Raw genomic sequence first — 26,460 nt, 5'->3', positions numbered from 1 at the left:
GCCCAGGAGGGAGGAGCCCTGCGGGCCCCGGCAGTGACAGTGGATGTCACAGGGACATCTCCGTTCCTGCCGCGAGCAGCCGTAAATCTTAAATCGAATTCCCAGTGCTGCTCCTGCCCCAGACCCTCCGGGGCTTTGCATAGTCAGAGAAGTCGGATCAGGGGCGGTGCAGGAACAGAAAAAGCTGCACCTCCCACGAGTTCATGTGCCCAGTCCTGGGCTCAAGCAGCTCCTGGCATCAGGAGAGCCCCTTCTCCTCCTCCTCCTCCTCCTCCTCCTCTGCTCCCACTGTAATCAGAGCTCGCTGGACAACTGTTTCCCCTGCATCCCGTTTTCCCAGGGATAAGCCATCCTTAAATGCTTTTCCTCCATCCCGGGACAGTGAGGAATTGGGATCCTTTCAAAAAAGCTCTTGGAGCAGCGCTGGGTGCAGGGAGGATGTTCTGCTGTGCAGGGATGGAGGGATGCTCGTGGGGAGGAATTGGTGCTTGGGATGCTCGCAGAATCCTCGAATGGTTCGAGCTGGGAGGTTCGGGAGGATGTTGTGGGAGAAACCACGACGTTGATCTAGTTCAGGGTCCTGGGTGCCGGCAGTGCCGCACATCTGCCTTGGGGCAGTTTGGCGGGATCCGCCGCAGCTTTTCCACCCAAACCGCGGGGCAGAAACCCCTGCGCTGCCCTGGAAGAGGAAAATCCCCAGGGAAACGTGCGGGCTCATCCCCGCCTGTCTGAGCAGGAGGCCGGGACACTGCCCGGCCTCGCCGCTGCGTTTGGGGGGCCCACAGGGGCTCTCTCCTTGGGGCCAGGACGGCTGCGGCGAACCAGCCCAGAGAAGCGGCGTCCCCAGAGGCCAGCCGGGATTTTTAAGGCAATAGTGCCACCCTGTGCACCGAGCGAGCCCTGGGCTCCCGGTGACACCGGCGGCACGGGTGACACGAGGGATGGCAGGCAGGAAGGTGGGGGTGGTGGCACTGGGGACCAACATCCAGGAGTGGGGATACATCCATGGATACGGCAGGAAAAGGGTGGCATTCCCATGCGAGTCACTCGATCCCACTGCAGCTGGGATCCTGCAGAGGCCAGAAATGTCTGTGGTTTGTAGGGACATCGTGAGAGCTGGAGAATCATGGAATGTGCAGAAAACACATCAAACTCGGTGCTTCCTGGAGCTGCAAACGGGAGTTTCGTGCTGGTTTACGCTTTTCCCAACTTTTCTGGTGCCCTGCCGTGCCTGGGCCGCAGAGTCCCCTCCTCTGCTCCATGTCCTGCCCTGGAGGGAGATGTGGGGGACGGTCACGGCCGTGTCCCATCAGTGACCCTGCAGGAGGAGTCCCGTGTCCTTTTCTCTGACCCCGAGACGGACCAGCACCACCCGGGAGAAACCCCCCGTGGGTATCTGGGATAATTTAATTGTCACAACTTGTGGCCTCTAGGAGGGCAGGGGGAAGCAATTATTTTGTGCATGGGTGGTTGGTGTCTCCTCACCACCCCAGAGACCAGAAAGAGCCCAGTGGGTGTCACCTGACACCCCGGGGACCCGAGGGAGCTTCCAGGTGCAGCTCGGCTCCTGTGAAACGAGCGCCCAGGAGGAGGGAGCAGAGCCCTGTCCCTGGTTTCAGCTCCCCAGGATTTCCCAGCACAGATTTCAATCCCCCATCACATCCCAGCTCCCCCCATGGCCACATATCCCAGACTGTTTCAGGTATCATATGGGGAGAAGAAGCTTTTGAGGCATTTTAGGGTCAGGTTTTGCTATTTTAGTTCCTCCCTAAGTGTTCACACACCTAAGGGTACAAGTACAAATCCACACACCCTGTATGGCCCCACTAAGACTGTTGGGAAGGCATCCCCCCACCCTATAGGGTCCATATGGGATCCTCAGGCTGGAGGAGGGATTTATTTGACATAGGGAGGCAGGAAGGAAGGCAGGAAGTCCCTGGGTTGTGCAAATAAATAATGGAGGAGCAGTAGGGCATTTTGGGGAAACAGTTTTGCAGGGAATCTCCAGTGAGCAGCCACTTCCCTCTCTTGGATTCCAAAGGCTAATCTTTAGGGAATAACAGACATAAACCTCTTAGCTGGTGTGCTGTCAGTGCCCATTGCTGATGAGCTGATTAAAATCGAGTGGGAAAGATGAAATTTTCCCCCTCCAGGTACCCCAGGAGCTGCAGGTGATGGACAGGAGACGCTCCTTGCTGGCTTTGATCTTCCCTGTCTGTCTGACCAGACCTGGATGTTCCATAGAAATGTTTCCAGCTTTTGTAATCTCCACGAATTCTGTCACTGTGCTCCACCGGATTATCTGTGCCCAAGCTGCCACCTGGAGCTGGAGGAAATGGTGCCAGGAAAACCAGTTAGAGGCAAAATTTCTCAAAAAGGAGCCCCTATCCCCATCCTTGGTCACTCCCCAGGGATATTCACAATGTTTTGCTTTATTTAAGCTGTTCAGAACAGTCATTGCTGCTCTGGACATGAGACTTGACAAACACACCAGGAAAACTCAGGATTTCCTGGGATTTGAGGAATACTTGCAGCCCTCCCCAGAATTTGGCCAAATGCTGATTAGGACAGGGACCCTGATGTCCCCAGAGTCACATCCCTGCCCCTGGGAAGAAACAGGAGCCTGTAGAAAGACATCACAGGAATAGAGGCTGCAGAATGGGGAATTGGGTTGAAAAAGAAGCTTTTTGAATCTCAACAAGCTACTGGCAGGGTCTGAAATGTCACTTCACATCTGCAGCAGACACGAGGTGGCATCAGAAAGCCAAGTCCTTCCTGTGAGGCTTCTCTTGCCATGGAAAAGGAGAGAGACAAGTTCCAGGTGTGCACACACCTGATTGCTGTGCCTCAGAAATTGCCTTGGCAATTGCTGCTGTGCCTCTGTGCCTCTGTTCCTCAGAGTCCTTCAGCAATTTCCCTCTCTTGTCACAGGTGGCTCTTTTCCAGGTCTTGTCCATGACCTGCAGTTGCTTCTCCTGTCAGAAAAAAAAAAAAATCCCGGGAATTACATTAGTGGACCTTGATGCAAACTGGGAATGTGGACCAAGGCTTGTGAGGTCTCACTTTGGTATTTGGGCTGCTATCCCATTTTTGGGGTGATCCCACTGTGGCTGGGTGTAGGATCATTATCCCACTGGGATCACTTTTCCTGAGGGTTTGGCTGGGTTATTGGTTGGCCTCTGAGCAGGATCCCAGTGCTGGGCTCAGCAGAGCAAAGCTCCTGCAGTGCTGACCCAGGGAGGTCAAGCCACAAAATCTCGTTAATATTTAGGTGATTCTGCCACAGAGCTGCATTAATTATCCACCTGAGATGAATTAGTTACCCACCTGAGATGCATTATTACCTTTCCAAGCACCTGGGCACAGAGGAGAGGAAATGCCTGTGGGGAAAAGCAGGGCAGAAAGTCAGGAGTGGGGCTGTGACCCAGAGTCCCCAAACCCACTCTGGCCCCACATCCTCCTGCAACACCCAAAGGTACATCCAGTCCATCAGTCCACACATTTCCAGTCCATCAATCCGTACATTTCTATAACTACAGACCACTCTCTATGTGTGTCTAACAAGTTCTCACAAGGGGAATGCTCTGAACCTCACACCTCCAGCCACGAGTTTCACCCCAAGAGCTGATGTGCCCCAACATCTGCCCCTTCCTCTCCAAACCAGTACTTCCCATTTATTTTCCAGAGGTGCTTTGGGTTCTGCCTGGGAATGGACATAGAGAAGAGAAGGCTTTGGAGAGATCCTAGAGCCTCTTCCAGGGCCTAAAGGGGCTCCAGGAGAGCTGGAGAGGGATTTGGGACAAGAGATGGAGGGACAGGACACAGGGAATGGCTGCCCACTGCCAGAGGGCAGGGATAGATGGGATATTGGGAAGGAATTCCTTCCTGTGAGGGTGGGGAGGCCCTGGAATAGAATTCCCAGAGAAGCTGTGGCTGCCCCTGGATCCCTGGCAGTGTCCAAGGCCAGGCTGCACAGGGCTTGGATCACCCTGGGATGGTGGAAGGTGTCCCTGCCCATGGCAGGGGGGTAGAATAATGTGATATTTAAGGCCCCTTCTAAACAAAAGCATTCTGGGATTCTAAGTTTTTACACAGGCACAAACATAAATAAATAAATAAATATATGCATATATATAAATAATATAAAATATATGCATACCAGATAGCCATAAAATTACAGACATATACATACATATATGAATATATATGGTATATACATTTTTATATATATGAATATATATTTATATATATATATGTATATATGCATGTATATAACACCACGTATACATACATAGCCATATAGCGATATACATTTATACACTCATCCTATTAGAACCCCAAACCACCTTGCGGGTCCCCCACCGCCCCTTCCCACCCGAGGGGACCCCACGCGCGGGAGGTGCCACCAGAGGGCACCGCGCCCCTATTTTTGGGCGCCGCTTCCCAGAATGCAGCGAGTGGGGCCGGGGGCTCCGCGGGCTCCGCACGCCGGGCTGCGGCCGCAGGGACAGCGCGGAGCTCCGCGGGGCAGCGCGGCCCCTCCGCCAGGTAAGCGCTGCTCCCCGGGACGCTTCGGACGGCAGGGTGTTATTTAATTTCATTTCGTTTCATGGTATGTTATTTTATTGGATTTATTTGCTGTTGGCTTTTTAATTTTTTTTTTTTTTTTTGTTTATTGGGTTAGCTTTTATTTTAATTTTTTCCATTTATTTTAATATTTTATTTCTTTATTTTATTCTACTTTATAATCACTCCCCGCCTCACAGGAGGGGCGCCCCGGACTCAGCCGGGTAGCAGCACCAGCCCCTCCCGGGATGGGTCCCTCTTGGAGGGGGCCCATCCTCCTCCTTTCCCCTCCCTATCCCGGGATGGAAATGTCCCGGGGCCTGAGCATGTCCCTGGGGCTGGGGGTGTTTGGGGACTGGGGGTTTTTCCAGTGGGATGAACCCTGGCTGAGCCGGCAGCTGCCTTCTTGAAGGGGGCAGTGGGCTTTTATCCAGGTCTCCAAAGTTGGGCGAAACTCGTGCCAGTGGCCCTGGGGTGGCAGCGGCTCCTCTCCCGCTGCGCCGGGATGGTGCAACATAAATTAGGTTTAATGTGACGGCTGCGATGAAACAGCGGGCGGGGGCTGCTCTGCCCCCGCTGAAAGTTGCGTTCGAGTTTGGCAATTTGGGCCAGGGGGAAAATTGGAGGCTTTGGAAGGGCTTCTGTGGAGCAAGGAGAAATCCCTGCAGGGAGGGGAGCCGGGAATGGTCAGAGAGGAGGCGAGCGATCCCCGGGAGCAGAGGAATTGTTTTGGCTGCCCTTAAAGAGGCATCTCGGCAGCGCCGGTGTCGTGATGCCTCTCATCGTTCAGCTACGGCCGCGTTAACTCCGTGTCTGGGATGTGAACCAGGAGAGTGGGGGCAGAGCAAAAGGACTTGGAGAAGTCAGGATGCTCTGGTCCCGGTTCCTTGGATCTCGGGGTGCTCAGGACTAGCCATCTCTCTGGAGTTGTGTTTTGAGTTGGTTAAAAACCTCGTTTGCACGAAAGCCCCCAGACAAAGCGGCATTAAAGAAATTTTTCCTGAGCCAGCGAGGGAAGTTGGACCCGAGCTAAAGCAAATAAACTTGTATTTCATCATGCCGGGGCTGGGTTTCTTTGTGTTCCGCTCTCTCTGGGCAGTCTGGGCTCCCCACAGCCCCGTCCAACCTTCACCTTCAAATGTGTCTCAGTGGCCGAGCAAAGAAACTTCTGCTCCTTCGAGCAAACCTCGCTCCCCGCGGAGGCTGCTCTGTCCTCTGCCTCCCTCGGGCTTTTCTCTGTGTGTTTCTCGCCTGGGTTGCTGCAGGAAGGGGCTTTGCAGGGTTTGTGCTCCGGGCTGAGATGCTGCAGACGTGGAAAGTGTGAGCATGGCTGACCTGGCAGGGCTGTGCGTCAGCCGGAGCCCTGCGCTCTGCTTCGCCCGGGGATGTGCCGGCTCCGCGGCCAGCGCCGCTCAGCTCGGGAGGGAAAGGATGCTGCAAAGGAGGGAAAATGGGTAATTTTATCCCTGATAAAAGCAGAACGTGCTAAGGTGTTTTTCTGCCGCTCCCCCTGCTGCACACCAGGTCTGGGTGCTGGAGCTCATCGGTGTCCCAGTGATCCTGGGAATGTGCCTGTCCAAAGCAGGAGCTGAGGGGATTTCAGGGGCGGACGTGCTGGTACACATCATTGTTATGAGACTATAAATGGTCCCAGAGAAACCTTGGGCAAGAGCTTTCTCCCTGCTGGAAGAGCCTGTGCAGTCCCAGCAATGCAGGATGAGCACTGTGTGTTTGCAGGAGATGCAGTCCAGTGCCATCAAAGATCAGAGATGGGAAAAATGGGGTATTAGCAGGAAAAAAAAAAAAAAAAAAAAAAAAAATCAAATTATGTGTTGTGCCCTGATGTGCTCTTCCAGAATAAATAAGGAAGGATGTGAGCCTGTTGATCCCATAGCAATGGCCTGGGGGAACCTGTGGCTTCTCTGCTGCCATGCCAGTGCAGAATCTACTGGTGAGACATAAAATCACTGAAATTCATTAAATGCCTTCCATCCTCTCACAAGAAAACAAATTAAACGTAGGTGCCAATGTCTCATGTGTGTGTGAAATGCTGTTACATGGGGAGAGAGGGAAGATTTTGACACATTGCACTGGTTCCATCCATTAGTCATAATATTTCCACAGTGTGCCACACGTGCACTCACGTTTTCATGTAAATGGTTGCATGGGAAGCAAATTCAGGGGTGACACAAGGGAATGTGGAGAAACTCAGGTGAGCTTTTCCCCTGCAGGACCCTTTGTTGCCCAAGGGGGATCTCCATCTTCAGTCCATTTGTGGCTGGCATAGGTGATGCCTTCTTTTTTCTGATACATTTTTGGCTTCTTTGTACCAGTCTTCCTGCTTTGGAGTGAGGGAGGATGGAAATGTTGCAATTCCTGTTGAAGAGTTTGACATTTTGTAGCAGATAAAGCCAAATGCAGACAGTTGCTTTAGTTTGGCTCCTTTTGGCTGACTTTAATGGAAAGGCAGGATGGCATTCAGGCTGGAGGTGGAGAAAGGAGGTGGCACATACATCCCTCATGTCGCAGTGGCATCCAGCTCTGGTGTTTTTAGCAAGGATACATCTCTGGGAACAGGCTCCTTCCAACTGGTTTTGTGCCCAGAAACTTGAATCAGTCGTAACCAGCAAAAATATGAAGGTGAGGGAACATCTGCTCCCATATCACTGACGTCAGTTTTTGTGGCAGCTGTGATTTGGTCGCTGGGGATCCCAAAAAGGATTTTGTGACTGTTGGGTGAGTTAGAATTGAAAGCTCACAAATGCTTCCTTCATTTTTTTCTGTTTCTCTGTCTCCCTTGGGAATGAGGAAAGGGTTTCCAGTCCCACGTTGGCATCTGTTTTTATTGTATCTATAGTTGGTCTCTGGTGGGTCCTGGAAGCAGCTTCCTGGATGGTCAAAATGAAGTTTTATGGTTCTTGTAGGAGGACCAGGAGAGGTCCTGGTGGTCCTTCAAATGCTTGAGGAGTAGTGGGCACTGGTGGCTCTCAGATGGATGTTCATATCTGCTGACTGCTCCCAGCCAGGGATGGCTCTTTCCAGATGTGCCATTTTTTGGGTTTCCTCCCCAACCATCCCCTGGATTTTCCAGGGAGGAGGGACTGGGATGTCCAGTTGCAGAAGGAGATGGAGCTGCTCTCTGGGCTGCGTGTCACGTCCCTGCCCTTCCTGTATTCCCTTGGAAAAAGCAGAGAGCTTTCTATGGAATGTGGCCCAGGGATGCTTTTTCCTTCAGAATGAGTCTGAACTTGCCCAGTTCAGCTGCAAAACCCTCAGCTGCTTGCGTGGGCCACTCTTTAAAAACAAAGGCACTTAAAAAACTATTCTTCCCCCAAAAAATAGCTTTGGTGGCTGAGACTGTCACTGAGTCACATTCCTGGTTGTTAAATAATGGCTTTGTTCCTACTAGTTAATAAGGCAATTATTATGATAGGAAATTAACAGGAAATTGTTAAATTAATTAATTCAATTAATAGGAAATGTTAATGATCTGCCCTTTTCTGGGGCTGCCAGTGGATGATCTCTGTATGAGCCTGTGTCCACTCCAGATATCAGAGCAGAGGCTTCACTGGGGAGCTGGGGGACCCGGTTTGGCCACGTGGCTCCACAAGGGGACCATTTGCTGGCCAGCCAGGTGGCCAGCGTGGCAAAGGGAGCATCCAGATCTCAATGGGAGCTGGCAGCAGAGCCAGGCTCGCTTTTGACTCATCTGGCTGGGAGGTGGGAGCATGTCCTAGTGCCAAAGGAGGAGAAACTCCTTATTTCTGAAATACAGCAGAAGGAGGAATCACTGCCAGTGATGCAGAGGGGCTGGGAAGGAGGTGAAAAGGGTGATGAAATCACTCATCAGCCCTGATGCATCACCAGGGTGACCTTAGGAACAGATCCACCTTCAGATGGTATCAAAATGGTAAAAAGTCTGATGTTCCTGACTACCTTGAGTGCCACTGCTCTCATCTGCTGTGGTCCTGTCCCAGACTTTCATTGAGTCCTGGCTCTTGGTTTGCCAATCTTGAGATTTCTTCCAACCAAAAATCAAAAAACTCTGAAAATTTCAAACAAAAGCACAAGCAATTCTTTCTCTCACAGCTTTCATTTCACAGTTCACCTCTCTTTCTGGCTGTAATTCCTGCTGGGGCTTCTGGCTTCCTAGAGAAAGGGTAAAAAAAAAAAAAAAGAAAAAAGAAAGCAGGCATTTAATAATAGATCAAAAATGAGATTACGCAGTAAGTCAGCCCTCCCCTTCCCAAAATGCAACCAAAGAAATTGCAAATCACCTTGAAAAAGGAAAGGAAAACAGTGTAGATCAAACCTGATGTTAAGTATGGATGAGGTGTTTATATTTTATTTAATGACTGTGTGTTGTCCTAGTGCAGCCGCCCTCCCCTGAATTTCTGTTTGTGATTAATTAAACAGTGGAGATGAACTGGGATGGGGCAAATTCAGTGGACCTCAAAACGGGAATGCACAGGTTGGCTGCTTGGCACAGCTCGTGGTGGTTGTAGTTGGAGGCAGCTCCCAAAAACCTGGAGGTTTGATGAGAGGCTCCTTGTCCATCCCTGATGACTCTGGACCAGTTCTGACCACATTTGGTGGAGCGGTGGGGTCGCCGAGGGAAGGGAACCCAAAGGGATTTGTGCCAAATGAGTGGGTGCCAGCAGAAGTGCCATGATGGAGGGAAGAGGTGATTATTAGTCATGGGTAATTAGTCACCAGCCAGGCTGCCCTGGGAAGCTGGGCAAGCCCCAGCCTGGGCCAGTGCTCAGCCAAAGCTTGATGAGACACGACTTCCCTGGAGAGGAGGCTTAGCCCTGGCGCTGGGCATCGAGGCTGTCAACCCCAGGCCTGTTCTTGTTTGCTGTGAATCCTCTGGCACTTTCAGATTTTGGGTTTGGTGGGGCCATTGCCACAGGCCACGTGGGAGGGTGGGAGTTGAGATAGGCCTGGTCTTGGCTGCCCCAGCAGCCTGTGGGGAATGTCTCCTGCTGGATCATTCCAAAGGTCTCCAGAGCCAGCGTGGATGTTGTGTATGCCAAGAGCGCGGGCTTCCGTGAGCCAGGCTGGGAGGAGCTGGAAGGGAAAGGCTCTGACTCTTGCATAGTGTCTCCACCAGGACAGCAGAGGACCTCAGCCTGACCCCCCTGAGGTCCTGTTTGCACCCTTGATGAGTAAAATGTCAAGAGGGACATGAGGCATAGAGGGTCCTCTCCCATATTATCCTTGTCCAACACGGATAACCCATCCTGGGTCATGCCATGAGGATGAACCTCCACATAAGACCACATTGTAGGGACTTAGAGCAACCTGGTCTAGTGAAAGGTGTCTCTGTCCATGGCAGGGGGTTGGAACAGGATGAACTTTTAAGTTCCCTTCCAACACAAGCCACTACACATTTGTATGATTCTATAAAATGTAGATTTTCTTTCTTGCTAAATCACCCACTTTTAAGCACAGAAGGTGCCACAGCCCCTCTCTGCGAGAAGAAGAGGCTGAGGAGCCACATCCATCACAGCTCTGGTGGTGAAGGCAGGGCAAGAAGAGAACAGGAGCAGCAATCCAGTGCTGGGTCTGGCAGGTGGGGCTGTGGATGTTCACCAAGGTTCTGGTGCCAGAGCACCAGACGAGGCAGAAATTGCTGGAAATCACCACTCCCATGTGTGATTAGCATCCTCTAAGGTGTTCATTTATCTTCCTTGTCACCTCCTTTGTCTCAGCTTTCTACTTGCAGAGTTGGAGAATAATCTGTTTCATCACCTGCTGGGCTGCTGCTCTTCTTGTTTATTCCCCAGAAGGAAGAAAAGTAGATGTGCCAGAGCTGAAACTTTAAAAAATAAATAAATCCAGACTTTGGAAACAACCACTTGGAGGTAGAATGAGCCTCAACAAGAAAATATTTGTCTTCCACCTTTTTCTGAGTCTGGCTGGGACTGAAGTGCAGGGAGAAGACAGGGCAAGGTTTGCTTTCTTTTAATTTCAAATATATTCCAAAAACAGGGCAGTTAGAAATCCCTTTTTTCCTTGAAGTTGCTTTGCCAAGTTTGGGTGGAGAAAACCAGCTGAAAGCCTTGCCTTGGTGGATGTGGGACAGAGGCAGGAACACATTTATTTTCTTTATTTACCTATTTTTACCAGTGAGGCCCTAAGGCAAACAGCAAAGCCGTGGCATGCAGGCAACAGGAGCACTTTTCCCTCCCAATCCCTTTTCCCAGCACCAACAAGATCAGCACTGAAGATACGCAATTGAGTCAGCAATGCAGATGCCATCAAATGTCTGCTTTATTCCAGAGCATGAATCAGAGCAGTGTCAGAGCCTCATATCCTGCATCTCCTGATAAGAGTGCAGTTACCTCTGAGGGAACCAAGCACGGTGAAATCCCATTATCCTGCCTCTTGCAAGCACCTATAACTCACTGGGACCAGCAATGCTTATTTTAATGCAACTTCTGCTGTAGCACATGCAGACTGCTATTTTTTAAATTTTTTTTTTTTTTTTAAATCCCACATTCTGGAAGCCAAAGGATGTTGTGGGTTTATTATCTGTTTGTATTACATGGGACCAGCATGTCTGTATGTACATAGATATGTATATGAATATATAAATATGAGTATTTTCTGGAGCATGAGTTTGTGTTAAGCCCTGTTAGACCAGTAAGAGCAGAGTGTGCCACCAGTCCAGGTGCTCGTTGCTCACTCTACGTGCTTTCCCAGTGTATGGTATCCTTGGAGAAAAAATGGATTAACTTCATTTGACTCTCCAACCATGCTTTTTACCTCCAAAACCACCTTAGTTTCAAGGCTCAAAATCTTTCAGTTTGCTGCGGGAATCACAAGAAGAAGTGAAACCCTTTATGCCCAGAAGTTCTCTGCTTCTCTCTAGCAGGAATTTTCCATGCCCAGCTCTGTGACAGGCCAGCTCAGTGACAGTGTTTCCTGCTATTGTTCCACGGGGACAGCTTCTGGCTCCCTCCACAAGAGTTACATGTGGCCACTGGCTTTTGCATCAGTTGCCTCTTTTCTCCCGATCCCAGGGCAGCAGCTGTGTCCTGTTCCTGCTGCAGTCCCCGTTCTGCACCTGATCTGAAAAGCCTCAGTGGGATGGAAGGAGGCCTGCAGTAGTGCAGTTTATGTCTTCTAAAAACAGACACAACCGTGAAATTTTGCTAAAATCTGTCTGTATTGTCCCCAAGGGACATGGGGAGCTGTTTAAAAGACATTTATGCCACTGTGGTGGTGGTGGAGGCAGAGAAGGACAATTTTCACCTCAGATTCCTCTTATGAGGGGCTTGTTTGTTCCTTGGGGTTTTTCTGCACCAGAGACTACAGAAGTTGAGGGGATAAAAAGCACTTCTGTGGTTTCCCATCTGTGGATTTGAGGGAAAATGAGTTCAAATCCACCACGTTGAGCTACATCATAAATCTCACTGCAGAAATACGGAGCCTAGACATTAATAATTAGGAGCTTGCACAATAAAGGAGTGGAATATTTCACAAATGACACACCATCTTTCGATCCAGCTGATGCTGTGCAGAGGTCTGTGTGAAAGTTCTGTGCAGCCAAGGTGCAGCAGTTTTTGGTCCCATTTTTGCCTCTTGAAGAAGAAGAAGATGGGAAGGAAAAATCAGGTTGCATCCCCAAACTGTTCACTAAAGCTCAAGTATAGGAGTTTTAATGTTTCCCTCTATTAGAAAGTGTTTGCATGTGCTGAAAGAAAATGATGCCAATTAATAGTTATCCTTTCCCAGCTTCCCACGTCTTGAAATCACTCCAGTTCAGCCAAGCTGCTTCCTATCAAACTTCACACAAAAAAGAAAGAATCTGCTGGGCTGTGACTGAACATGAGCAATGTTACTCCCCAGGGGTCTGTGTCCCTGAGGTTTGAGGGCTGCAGGAAAAGGGCTGTTGGCCATGAGATGACAAATAGAACTCCACAGTTGCTCGTTCATGCTCCAGCAAAGCTTTGTTTTGGGTTGTAGATATTTCCCAGCCACGAGGCTAAAATCTCAGCAGCTCTTATGTGAATATTCTTCACCTCTTTTTGTTAATGCAGTTTGAAGTAATTGGAGGGCTGGTGATATTTTGAGCAATTTATCCACCTGGGAAATGATGACCTTGGATTTATTCAATCAAATATTATCAAGATTAAGAGTGCAAATAGCCGAGTTTGTCAGTCACAAGGAATTGTGTTGCAGCCTGGGCTCAAATCTATCACCTGAAACCAGGAGACTGGCAGGATATTCTTCATTCATCAGCAAGAGGCATCACAGCAAGATCATTTCACTGTAATTCATCAATTTATCAGGCTACTCAATTAAGTGGGGGCTGGAGAGAGGATAAAGGGAATGATTCTGTCTGTTGTAATGAATCTTTGACCACCTGAGGACTTTTTTTGCTCCTTGCTCTTTGGTGTTTCATGTTGCCTTGAAGGCCTTGTTACAAGGAAAACAATCACAATGGTGGTGCAGAGAGGCTTAAAGAATTAAAAGGATTGATGAGTTAGAGCTTTTGCTCTACCTGGGTTGTCACTGAGCTGGGCCTGACAACCATAATCTGAAGAAACCCTGGAGAATCTTGGGTGGACTTATGGAAGAAAATGACTGAAGTGAAACTTTGTGCAGCCTGGAGAAAAGGGATGGACCTTTAGCTCCATCGCAGCTCTGTTCTTCCTGTGTCTGTGGTGCCACCCCAAGCTCGCTGGTGAAGCATTTGGGAGTGTGGTGCAACCTCTGACTGCTGTGAGGGTCCTGGTTGGCATCAGCTGCCCTGGGACCTTGGCAGAGTCATTCTGCTGCTGGCTGATGCCAAAAAGCTGGGCTGGAGGTTTCTTTATCAGTGTGGTATTTTAGACATTTGGCTGTTCCCAAGTTTAACCAAATACTGATTTTTTCTGCGTGGTTACACCTAAATCTCCAGGTTCTTTCACTGCTTGGGATCTCTGCTCAGATCGTGACACAACAACCAACATCCATGTTGTTTTCTCACAAAATGAGCCCCAGTCTCTGGACCCAATGACCCCATATGTTTGTGCCACCCCAACAACTTCTGAACCTGCCAGCCTGTTTCAGGCAAGCCTGACAATGAGACACTGGGCTGAAGGGTAATGAAGGTTGTGTAAGTTCATGAAAAACAGGCATGAGGGATAGCCCAGGTACTCACAGAGCCTCGGGGTGGGGTGGAGCTCCAGCTGCGTGAGTGGATACCAGACAGTCCCCAGGAGGGAAGGAAGGAGATCTTCCAGCCAACGGGAGCCAGAGCGGGGGCCTTTTGCTGCCCTGGCACACCTCGGGCCTGTGGATGCCCATCTCTGTTTGCAATAAAACTGGTTTTCAGTTTAAATGCAGTGGCAGTTTGGGCAAAAGTAGCCCGGAGTGAGGTGTAGCTGCTCGTCTGCTTTCTGCAGAAACACAGCAAAAGGCTTGAGCAAGTCCAAGCGCTTCAGATCAGGAAAGCATTTCCTCCTACCTGGGTTTCTCACATGTCCTGTTGTTTTCTTTCAACAAAAGCAAGAGAAAGGGAGAATTAATTTGAATTTAATGCTAAAATATCTCCAAAAAGATGAAGCAAAAGGAACTGTTAGAAAGGAGGATACGTGAAGATTAAAACCACTTTCTTTCTCTCGTTGTTCCTTGCACACTCATTATACATATATGTAGTCTTATCTTGTGCTATACAGGAAAATAAATTGTAAAGGCGACAATACAAATCAAGATGAAAGGGAAAAAAAAAAAAAGAGAGGATGAGTCAGGTCTGCTCTGCTTATCTGAACCGAGGGGGAGCCTGCCTGGTGCTCCTGACAGATTTTTTCAGGCAAGATAATGCATTGGGTTGATGACAGTTTATGAGATAGACTTCGAGGGGTATGAAAATTGCTGGTAGGTACTTGAATGGCTCTGACTGCACGGAGTGAATTGGAGTCGAGTCGCAACAATTTCCCTAAAGCTGTGCAGATTAACATAAAAATACCAAGGAAGTCCAATCTTTGAATTTTTATCTGCTTCAGCTCAGAGAGTCAAATAGGGGCATTACAGAAGTGCCATCCATTTGAATCGATTGTCACTGCAGCTTTTGTAGAAAGGCTGTATCTGGGCTTATTGATAACGTTGTTGAGGTGCTTAGAAACACAAGTGTGTTGGGTTTGTTTTCCCTTTAGTAACTTATTCTTGTTGCTGGCATTTTGTTAAGATATTTTTTAGCTCTGGTCTCCTCTGGAGACCTCTGCTGAGCTGAGCATTGGTAACAGAGATGCTCTGTGCGTCTTTTCTCCAAGAGTTTGCCATAAACCTGAATCTGTTTCAAAGCCTTCTTGTAAATTTTAAGGTAATTTTATTTGCTAGAGGAAAAACTGAGATGAAGAAGAAAATCTAAGAATTGTGATTTACCAGCCTTTTAGTGAGGAGGCTTAGCTAGGTGATTTTCTTTCTTGATTAAACCATATCAGCTGAAATGCAAGTTTGGTGGCCAAAACCTCCTGTTGATCTCCATTGTAGCATCACTTCACCCATTTTACTTCTGCTGTTCTCCTGCTCCCCGCCTGCACAGAGAAGATATAAAATCAGTCTCCCACACATTAGAGAAGTAACTTTATATGTGAAGTTTCAGGTTTGGGGACAAGTGTTTTAGGTTGTAGATGTGTCCTGCTGTCGAGGAAACACGAGGCAAATTCCATCTACTGAGGGGGCTGTGTCACTGGGAGCCTTGTGCTCCTCTGGATTAAAAAATCGCTTTTTAGGAGCTGTGGCAAATGACTCCACCGTTTTGCCTTTGTTCTCATCTTTATAAACAGTTCCTGCACCTAAGGAGGTGGTTGTGAGAATTAGTCATTGGGTTTAGAGCTCTTTGAAGATGGCAAGTGGTGGATTACAGCTCAATGTTTATTAATGCCATGGTTTAATATGATGAGAATGTTTCACAGCCCAGCAGGCTGCAGTGGGCTTTATTTCACTGATCTCCCCCAGCTGTGCCAGCTGTGTCCCCCCATTACCTGGCCCATCACGCCTGATCCATGGGCTGAAGCAGGGAGCCTTCCCTCTCCACACTCCCCCAGCAGGTTCTGCTTCCCCTGGCATTCTGCCACAGCACACGCCAAGTTTAAATCTGGTTCTGTGTTTTTGGCTTCGTTCCTTCAAAATGTTTTCAATTTTCTTGGCTTCAACCGATCCCAGTGGCATCTTTTTATGATGCACTTTATTCTACTGCTTCAAGTGCAATAACACTCCTAGAGTTCAGTCTATTTTTAATTACTCAAAAAAAAAAAAAAAAAAGGCAGAGCATAGCATTGTTCTGTCACTGCTAGTGGGAGAAAGGGAGGATTTTTCTTCATCTTTAAATTTGATTGAATTTAAATCTTGACATACGTAGTGGTTTTTGCTGTAATTGGAAGGGCAAATGGTTGTTTGCTCTTGCACTCTTGGGAGCCAAAAGTGGTATTGATTAAACAAAAGCATTGCCACGTGTTGGAGAGTGCTGCAGGACTGGTGAATGAAGATTTGGACAATGTCATCACTTTCTCTGCTTTCCTCTCTGATGAGGAAGCTGAAGAAACTTTGTAAGGCTGATACTGAGGTAATGCTTGCTGGGACAGCTCCTGATCTGTAGCAGTGCATGTGCAGAGCGGGGTCAAACCCTCCCCACAGCAGCTGGAGGAGTGATTCCCATGTTTATTCTCCTCTTTGCCCCTCTCCCTGAGCTCTGTTTGGCTGCACTTGCACCAGGAAAAGCTTCCTTGCCTACGGCTAGTGGGATTTCAGACTGCTGTGGTGGTGTCAGCCAATGTTTCTGCAGTTCCTGTGTGGGCATGGATTTATGGGGAGGGAAAAAAGGGAAGGGAGGAGGACAGTGGCTGTGTTTGGGTTGTGTGTCCTCTCCTTGACAGGTAGGTTAAAGAAAATGTTTAGCCAAGTGGTTTTTGCCACTTTTCATTTTACTTGCGCATCAGCTCTTCCTTTGCATGAGAATAGAAATTAATTTTGTTTCAAGTTCTGGAAACCTGAAGACATGCTGAATAGGTAGAAGTTTGTTCTATTTATAGGTTGCAGAATTTCTTTGTACAATAAACCAGTTTGTTTTAATTTAAACTATGTATTCAGCACATTTAGCTTAATTTTATTTAACTACCAGTTCAACATGTCTTTTTCATTGTTTTTTAAATTTGTGACATAAACCCAAAGTACAATGAAAAAGTCAGACTAGTCATTAAGAAACTTCATTTACCATTTTTAACATCAAATGTGTTGACTTGCATAGTTTATTAATTTTTACAGATGCCTAACTGTAAAAATAGGACAGCTTTGCAGTTCAGGCAAAGGCCTGATTTATGTTTGTTGTTCTCCACCAGCAAAAATCAGCCTTTCATTAAAGAAAAAAAAAAACAAAAAATGCAAAGCAAGAGAGTTTAAATCAATCAGAATTGAAGTATTTTGCTCCTGTTTTGCATCAACAAATCCTGTATTAAAGGCAGAAAAGGCAGGAAGGTTGAAGAAGGATTGACAGGCAAGTTAGCAATAGTGTTCCACATGGACTGGTCTCAAGCCTGGTGCTAATCAAAGTATTGACTAATGATAGAGCAGAAATTAATGGGATTTGGAGGTGTCATCAAAAGAGGAAAAACAGGAGATCCCAGGAGAAGAATTACTGACTTAGGGACCATTTGTCTGTAAGCAAATGTGAGTTCTTGTAATGCAAACTCTGACAGAAAGCTGGGGGTTCTGTGTGGGAATAGGGATGTATTTATCAACCATAGGATAATTCTGATGTCCTGATGATAAAGATATGTCTGGGATCACATTTGTCAGCTGAATTATTCCCACTGGTGACAAAGAAATGTGAATGCCACTGCAACAGGTTTTAGTGAGGCATAGCTTAAAATGCATTCTGCATTCCTTGTCCATAGGAGAAAGATTGATTCCAGCTGGAAAAGGTGTGGTGGAGGGCATCTGCTGGAGAACAGAGAATCCGGCTCCCAAAATGATTAAAGGAACCTGGATGGTGAGGTGATGACAAAAAAAAAGGCAGAGAAAAATTAGATTCCTTCTCTATAAATACATTGGTGTAAATACCAGAGAGGGAGAAGAGTTCTTTAAGTTAAATGACAATTCTGGCACAAGAACAAAAGGCTCTGAAAAAGTTTAGGCTGGAAAAGAGCAGAATAGCTTCAAACCAAGGGAGATGCTTGAAGAGCTTTCCAATGGGAATTGTGTAAAGGGCTAAAATCCTGATTGCTGTGAAGATGGAGCCTGATAAATGTATTAATGGGATTATGCAATGTGGTTGGCTTCAGTATTAAGGGATCAGACTCTGGATTTACGGTCCTGCGCTTTTGCAAATACACTTAAGAATCCTGCAGGTATAAAAAAAAAAAACATGGAAGGTTTACATTTAAAAAAATATTTTCATTCTGATTCAGCTTGGAGTGGATTTTGCTGTTTCAAAAGCACTAATAACTGAATTGGGTGAACTGTGGAAAGGAGGAAGTACCTTCTGAGCTGGGAAAAAGCAGCAGCTGCCACCTGCTTCCTTATTTTAGTGGTCGGCTTTGGCGGCAGCCCCGTGCTACTTAGATATCTATTTTTTAAAATTTAAAGCCTTTTGTATACTAAAGTTAGGCTTTGAAATAGATTGTGCTCAAAACGCTGACAATTATTTATTGTTATTTATCATTGTAGGGTGCTTTTTAAAATCCTGCAGCACTTAAGGCACACGAGTGTTTATTATCGATCCCAGCGTTCTCGTTATCGATCCCCGTTTTCCCCATTTACAAATAGTCCCCAGATTTCTGGTTGCTTTACTAAAATCCCAATAAATAAGACCAAATGCCTCTTTGTCAAAAGGCTAAGGTTATTTTATCAAAGACAGGTGCCAGGCTATTTTAGCATGGTGTAACTCAGAGTTCATGGGCACTTTGTGCTCAGGATTTCCACGCTTTTTATGTTCTGATTCAGCCTCAGTTCTCCAGCGTTGCCTGCCATTGAGAGCTGAATTTTCCCCATACTCTGTCCTGAGGGATAGTCTTCCTGGAGGTCCCCGTGATTCCAGAAGGACACTGGAAATATGGGATGTCTGTGGTTACAGGAGAACTTCAGATGCACTTTCATACGTAGCTGTGGGATGTCAGGGCTCATCCTCCCTTCACCCTTATGCTCTCTTCACTCAGTAGCAGCATCCCTATTCAGCCTGGGGGCTTGACCCTGACTATCTCCAATCTCCATCGTGTTCTCCTCCCTTCCCATGTGTGCTTCTTATTCACTTTCTCTATTCAGGATGTAAATGGCAGATGGTTTTTCTTTTTTGGTTTCAAGGTCTTCTCATCGGAGCCTTTCAGCCATTCAGCCTCTCAAACTAGTTCGCTTAATTACCTCAACTTTTTGAAACTGTAAACCTTGCAGACCTGCTTTTATTTTGCTTAAACTGAGTCAATTTGTGGAAAACAGGCTTGAATTGAGTGATCACAAGTGGCTTTTATTACAGCATCCTCACTATTTGCCAAAAGTCTCCTGCAGAATCACCTCTCGTTTGCTCAGTGCCTGTTTTGTTCTGAGGTCTGTTGGCTCTTACATCCCGGACTTACAGGGCCCCACTGTTGGTATTTGTTCTTCCTTCTATATCTGGAATTTAAGACTCCCTTATCAGCCAGTTCCTTGGAGTATTTCTTTTTCTCTCTAGCCATTTTTAAAAGCTCTCTGCACACATCCAAACCCGACGGTGGGGTCTCCAGTGGACCTCTAGCACAATCCCAGCAGACAGCCTTTTACAGCCTTTTCCCAAAGTGACTGTAATCCAGAACGATCATTTTATGCCTGCTATCGCTTTGGATTTTTAGCAAACACAGATGATTCACTCAGCTCACAGAAAGAGCCGTGGAACAATGTCCCAAAAGATTATTTAAATGGAGTTTTGGGAGTGGATTTGGGGTGACCATGGGTAGTGTGCAGGCTGAAGGTCTGACTTTGGTGGGGGGCTTTGAGGGTGGGTGTTTTCCCCAGCCACCAGCAGATATGTTTCCCAGCTGCCTTTACTACAAGATAATGATAATTTCTAACAGATTGTTTTTCTGACAAGGAAGAATTATCCCTGGTTTACATTTTGGGAGCTGGACCTGGGGAGAAACGGAACAGCTGGCTTAAACACACAGGTCTGTGTGAGCAGAGTCTGTGCTCTCCCAGTTGTTTCAAGGACTCTCAGCAATCTGGCAGCTTGTCAAGGCCCCTCAAATTGTGTGGACTCAAGGGTGAGCTGAAGTGCTGGAGCACCACAGCCTCGAGTCTGGTGCAACAAAGCACACGCTGAAAATGATGCTTTTGTACTTTACCCAACTGCTTGGTTTGTAGTCACTTTTAATTTAAATTTAGACAGTGCTGAGTGCTTAATTAAAAAAAGAAAGTTCTTTTGGTAGACAAGAGTGTAATGCCCGAGCTATGCCACAGTTACAATATGTAGGTGTTGGGGATTATGTTATAGACAAGCAAAACGTTTGTTTCTTTTTAACTTCTGTTTAAATATAGTTCAAATGATGGAATATTTAGTAGAGCAGAATGAGCTGATGCCTGCCAGCTTTTTCATACCAGTGGTTACCAGATGTGTCTGCATTTAGAACCCCGCCATCTGTTCCAGGGTGGAGTCTGGGGCTAGTCTAGGTATTTGGATGTGTCTTCTTCCTTGGGTATCTCTGGAAAACTTCAAAGCATCTGCGCTGAGATGAAGGGGAAGCATGGTTAGCTGTAATACTCCAGGAATTCAAGGGAATTTTCCAGAAATGCAGCTGATTCCCTAGTGCAGCAGGGTTTGGAAGGGGAAGGAGCCTTGAGGACAGAGGCAGCGCTGGTATTTTGTGCCGTTGCTCAGCCATTGCCAACATCCAGTTGGAGTTTTGCTTGGCTGTCACCAGGCTGGGCTGCTGCTTCCTGCTTTGGATTCTGTCTTTCTTAAGAGTCCATGGAATTTCCAGCAGTATGGAAGCTACTTAATGGGATTTAAAAAATTATTTCTGCAGATAAGTTCTATTTAGATATGTTTTAGATAATTTCTTTTGACGCTGGATTGGTGTAGAATTACTGTGAGCTGTTACAGAGCAAGGGGAGGGAAACCTGCTCTACCTTTACCCTCTCCCACCACATCCAGCTCCCCCAAAGCCAGGAGTGACCCATCACACTGAAATTAATGTTTGGTCATTTTGGGGACGGGGAAAAACATATTTTGATCAACAAACTACTTGTGAAAAATACTCACCTAGTACTGGTAACAGCCTTTGGGTGACAGTGATCTGGGAAGGAGGGAAAGCCACATGTGTTTGTATACATCCAGAATCTCATGGTTTATTTGTCACCACTGTCTTCATCTCTCAGAACTTAAAGAATTGTTGCTGAAATAGGAAAATGACCCTTTTAGAAAACTTCTTGTGAAGAAAAGATCTGAGAGTGGTTATGAAACGTTTTATAAACTAAGCATTGTGGTAATGGGGTCAGAACAAGATTTTTAAGGTCCCTTCCAACCCATACCACTAAATGACTGTGATAATACAGTAATTAAATTAATTTATCTAGAATGTTTTTCCTTCATCAAGCATGTGGTAGTACAATTCGACATACTCAGAGTGTGATCCGTAATATTCCACCCCAAACAAAAGCTTCTACTCCATTTCTTGCCCAGTGATTCTTCTTTTACAAAGCCAGATGAAATAAAACCAGTAACTGTGCCCTCATTAAGGGAACAGGCATTTATTTTCCTCATCCCATTTAAGCACCAGGCAGTGTCCTCCAGCATCTTGCCAAAAGCTTCCACTACTTTTATAAGCTTATTTTCTTTTGCTATCAGGAACTGGTTCCTCTGTGCAGGATGCTGACAGTTCATTGTGTTTGCTCTTTGGATCCCAGCTGGGGCTGCATCAGGTCCAAAGCAGAATTAGGATTTGGGAGGGAAGGGTCTGTGTGTCCATTCCTGTGCTGACTTTTCCTTTCCTGCTCCTGCCAGGAGATACTGCTCCTGGGTGTTTCATTTCATGTTCCAGCCCTTGCCATGCTTTATGGCCAGCAGTGGGGTGCATTGTTACAATACTCCTCGTGCCCATGGGGTCCTTCAAAGGGCTTTATTTAACTGTACTGAGATGCTTTTACCTACCACTGAAATGCAGCTACTTAAGCTGCAAAGCCTGGCAGCTGCTCCAACAGCAGGAGCACGACCAGGCCATTGCTTTTATGTCATAAAGTAAGGGAAGAAAAAAAAATATCCATATCCATTAAAAAAACTGCAGGGAAAATGTAAATTGTCAGAATATAATTACCTAAACTGGAGTTTGGCCAGCATTCCAGATTAACATTTCCTCTCCTGAAGCCGTGGGATACCTGATGGCCAAAAGCAGTCGGAGTCTCAGCAGGATTAAAAACTGAGCTTTGCTGTGTAGTTGTTCCATAGTGGCTGAGAGATGTAGATAATCTATTTAGCACCTACAGCACCCTGGGGCTAGATAGTGGCTGAATCCTATGAAATCCGATAGGAGTGTCTGAGGTTAAGAGTGCGGTCTGAAAACATTCCATGGAACTTGTAAAATCCGCAGATGGTCCGACCTTGGTACCGTCTGCTGTGGAAAGGAGGAGAACGAGATTAAAAAAGATGTACCAAAAAGATTGCAGCAGGGAAAAGATGGAAGCTCAGGGTCCTCCCTGCCATCGTTGTTCCATGTTTTTCTGAGGTTTATTTCAGGCCATGGAAGTGTGCCATGGAAATGTGCATTAGCTGGCTCTGAAACTCCTTAATACCTGCTTGCAATGACTCAATGTAATTTAGAGCAGTTTGGAGACACCGGGATGCAATCCATGCTTAGGGGGAAGTGGGATGAGGAAGAGGGAATGTGGTGGGGGTAAGGAAAAGAGGGGAAGAGGGGACCATTTACATGGAGAGGATACAAAGGTGTGATGGCATTCACTGTGTTCAGCTGCAGCTGCCAAGTGTAGAGTAACTTGAAAGGTAATAAATATAAGGGAGGTTCCCACCCTGAAATGATACAGGGGTGTCATTGTGTCGTTCTGGGAGCAGAATCCCACACTGGTTTGGGTTGGAAGGGACCTTAAAGCTCCTCCAGTGCCACCCCCTGCCATGGGCAGGGACACCTTCCACCATCCCAGGTTGCTCCAAGCCCCATCTCCATGCTGGCCTTGGACACTTCCAGGGATGGGGCAGCCACAGCTTCTCTGGGAATTCTATTCCAGGGCCTCACCACCCTCACAGGGAAGAATTTCTTCCTAAAGGTTTGAACAGAAGGCCAAGATCTAAACTGTGGCTGCTTTTTAGGTGGCCTTGCTTTACATTTGCACATTTCCCTACAGTAGGATTAGTGTTTTTAGTCCTCCACCCTGTCAGCTTCAACTCAAGGTCACCATGAAGTTTCCAAGTCTCTAACAGCATTGGCAGTGTGAATTGAGTCTGTTCCTTTGGGAAAACAGGTTTCGAAGCTGATAGGAGTGAAAAGCTTTTCCTTGCCAGGAAAGTGTCGAGCAACTTTATCGGCAACTTATTTTCTTGTTTAAATAATTATTAATCATAGGTTATAGACCCTGCCCTTTAGGATCCATTTCTGATGTGGAAATTTTACATGTATATGAGAAATAAAAGCCCAGATGGCAGAAAAGGTGGGAAATGAGGGTATTTGAATACAGTAATTTTTTCTTTTGGGATAAGCAGACGACAGCGGAGCAGTGGATTTTTCACTTGGTAGAAGGGAAGCTAAAAACTCCTCTTTAAAACCAATTCCTGTAAGAAGGGGAAACGCAGAGAGAAGGGGATTAAATCTAAAGGTGTCTCTGTCAGTATAATCTATAATAGCCTTGATAGTGCTTCCAGAAAGGGAGACATGCCAGACCGGCTACTGATCCTGACAGCTTCTTTTCTTTTGGGAGCTGGGAGAAGCATTGTTCTCCTGAGTTGTCCCTGAAGTGATTCTCCACTGGCGTTTCCTCCTCGGTGAGGACCTGAAGGGAATGATTGTCCCCCTGTTTCTTCCTGCAGAGCTCCAAGTAGATCAGGGTGGAATATAAAACCCCGAGCCGTGGCACAGTGGGAACAGATGTGTGTGGTAGGACAACGTGGGTGTGTTCAGTGATTTGAATGTTAATTTAGCCTTTATACTGTGCCACAGTCATAGTCTTTTTTAAATTTTTGTCCTGATAAAGTATAAAAAGTATTGTTTCTCTGAGCCTTTGAACCTGCAGTACCTATTCCTGCCCTTCTGTACAGCACGTCCCCTGCGGTGAGATTGGATTTTGTATTGTTTATCAAAGGGCAGACGTGTGCCCCCGCCTCACCCCTCACAGGTTTTTCATCTCAGAATAAAAGTTAGTTTTTCCTTGCATTCTTTACACATGTGTAAATGACTGTTAAAAAGTGCAGAGTGATGGAAAAGTGGTTTTTTGCTGCTTTGAAGTGCTCATGTTTTATTAAAGCTGAGATCCTGGAACTTTTCGGCCAGAAACACGCCACTCTCTTTACTCCTGGAGATAAACCCCCATTTCTTCCTGTGAAAAACTCTCTAATTCCCCCAAAGTTGTCATATTGTGTGTTTTGATGTGGGATTTGATTGCCATAGATACAAATGCCTTTCATGGAGCTCCTAATATATAAAATTAGAATGGATAAACAGAGGACTGGACCTGTGCAACGTGGTTTGGTTGTGAGAAGATGCTGGCACTGCTACTTGCCTTTCCCCCCTCCTTTATTTCTTCATCACTTTTCCCCCCCCCCTTTTTGCTTCAGTTACCATCTGTTGCATGCTATGTTTGGTACTCGTTTATTTCTACATGGCTCCTCTGACTTCACAACATTTAACTGCTGATGCTGTTCACGCCAACCCTCCATCGTGGATCTGGATGCTATTTTGTAACAAACTCCAAACCATAGTGGTGTTTTAGTATCTGCTGATCAGTTTCCCACAATACAGTTATTTTCCTAACCTCTTTTGCCGGGAGGCACCTGGACGTCTCTCAGCGGGTCAGTGGCAACCATTGAGTCCACATCACTATAGGGCTGAGGCATGACAGAGCTCCATGGGGGCATACTCACGAGGTTCTTGGGGGATACACAGCACTACGTGGACCGTCTGAGCTCCAGGGGAACACTTTGACAGGGTTTTAGGGGGACGCATAGGGCTGCTTGCCCACAGGGCCGGACTGCGGCTGCTCTTTCGAGGCAGCATCGGACACTGCCAACATGGCGGCTCCTCCGTGAGGGGAGCGGAGGGTGTGAGGGACGGGGGGCGCGCGCCTGCCTTTTAGGCGGGAAAACGCGTCCGGGCGCGGCGCGCATGCGTAGTGCGGAGAGCCGAGCTGGGGGAAGCTTCGGCTGTTCCCGGCAGGTTCCGGAGGCGAGAGTCTCGCTGCTCCCCGCCCTCAATCCTTCGGGTATCTCCGCCCCCGCTTCGCCTATCTCCGCCCCCGCTTCGGCTATCGCCGCCTCTCTTCGTTAAGTTCCGCCGCCACTTCGGCAACTTCCGCCGGTTCGGTCGGAAATGGCCGAAGACGTGCGAGACCCAGCGGTTTAAGGGGAGAAGACCGGCCGGCTTCTCGGAATAAACCAACTGTGTCCGGCCCGTGGGGGGGGAGCAGGGGAGGGCGGACGGAGCGGGAAGACGAGGCAGCGGCTATGGCTCCCCCCCCAGCCACTCGCGGCTCCGCCGGGAGGGCGAAGTGAGGGCGCCGAGAGGTAGGAGCGGACCGTACCACGCATAGGGAGAGGGGGAGGAAGGTGGGAGAGCGATAACCCCCCCCCCCCCCGAGCCCCCCCGCGGCAGCCCGTGGGGCCGGGTAAGGCGGGAATGGTACAGCCGGGGGAAGCCCCCTGTAGCGGCGGCGTGGGGGGGGCTCGGCTGGGGCGTCCCTGAGGGGCTGGAGGGGGGCGCGGGGTCCCTGAGGGCCGGGGGAGCTCTGAGCGGGGGTCCCTCAGGGCTGGGGGGGCTGCGAGAGGGGTCCCTCGAGGCTGGGGGAGCCGTGAGCGGGAGTCCCTCAGGGCTGGGGAGAGCTGTGAGCAGGGGTCCCTCAGGGTTGGGGGGGCTGTGAGCGAGGATCCTTCAGGGCTGGGGGCACGGTGGGGAGAGGGTCCTGAGAGCTGGCGGGTCTGTGAGGGGGGGGTCCGTCAGGGATGGAGGTTTGTGAGGGGATCGCTCAGGGCTGGGGGCACGGTGCAGGAGCTCCCTCAGGGCTGGGGGTTCCTTCAGGGCTGGTGAAGCTGTGAGGAGAGTCCCTCACTTCACAGCGTGAGGAGCATTGTGGGGATCTCACAGTGCAATGGGGGACCCCCACAAGGCTGGGAGAGCCCCTCAGGGCTGGTGGGCTGTGAGAGTCCCTCACAGCATGAGGGGCATTGTGGGGGTCTCACAGGGTGAGGGACACTGTGGAGGAGCCCCCACAAGCCTGGGAACCCTCGTGGCGGGAGGGCTGTGGTGGCCCAGGTGCTGCTGAGAGGCTCCAGCCTTCGTGCCTGTCCTCCCTCCTGCATCCAGCAAGGATCCCGAGACCTTCTTGTCCCACCTGTGGATCCCCGGCGTTTCAGGGACTGTCACATCCACCGTGGCCATTGCAGCCCCGTTTCTCCCACACTGAGGCAGTGCCTGAGTTGTGCTCCCCGTGGTTCTTGCTGGGGTTCTGCCTTGTGAGCTGGTGAGGACAGCAAGGACGAGGCTGCCCTAGCTCTGGGCTTCTTAGCGTGGCTGGTATTGCGCTCCTGTGAGTTATATTTGCTAAAGTTGAGGTTCGTGTTATTCTTTTTTCCCAGCTGTTTTCCCCACATGAGGTCCCTTCCTGCTCAAAAAACATCAGGGTCTTTACCAAAAATTTTACCTGTGTGGTGATAATAACTTAATGCTGACAAGCTAATGCTCCATTACGCTGGTCCAAACCCAAACAATTTGGAGCCTGAAG

At 48.1% G+C, this 26,460-nt stretch overlaps 1 protein-coding gene and 1 long non-coding RNA gene across 7 annotated transcripts in view; one reads left to right on the top strand and one right to left on the bottom strand.

The window, feature by feature from the left end:
- Positions 1-1,925: 1,925 nt before the first annotated feature.
- On the bottom strand, positions 1,926-24,777 carry LOC128820821 (uncharacterized). 4 transcript variants are annotated; one of them, XR_008440974.1, is made up of 8 exons: positions 24,608-24,777; positions 21,837-22,133; positions 20,786-20,918; positions 14,944-15,095; positions 8,503-8,715; positions 3,345-3,380; positions 2,834-2,975; positions 1,926-2,326 (listed from the first exon to the last, which is right to left on the bottom strand). It is a non-coding gene; the product is annotated as an uncharacterized LOC128820821 (long non-coding RNA). The 4 variants fall into 4 exon arrangements; XR_008440976.1 differs by having other exon boundaries at positions 8,675-8,715; XR_008440975.1 differs by having other exon boundaries at positions 21,837-22,130.
- EXTL3 (exostosin like glycosyltransferase 3) overlaps positions 4,454-26,460 on the top strand; it is a 131,161-nt gene continuing 109,154 nt past the window's right edge. For 2 of the 3 annotated variants that reach the window (XM_054001631.1, XM_054001628.1), the window contains exon 1: positions 25,022-25,246. The gene's annotated coding sequence lies outside the window, so the exon portion shown is untranslated. Of the gene's footprint in view, positions 4,549-25,021; positions 25,247-26,460 lie in introns of those variants that run through there. The other variant, XM_054001630.1, reaches the window with a different exon arrangement.

Source organism: Vidua macroura, chromosome 31, assembly GCF_024509145.1.
Source record: "Vidua macroura isolate BioBank_ID:100142 chromosome 31, ASM2450914v1, whole genome shotgun sequence".
Lineage (NCBI taxonomy): Eukaryota > Metazoa > Chordata > Aves > Passeriformes > Viduidae > Vidua > Vidua macroura.
The sequence above is the reverse complement of the archived record's forward strand: the minus strand, read 5'-3'. Positions and strand labels throughout refer to the sequence as shown.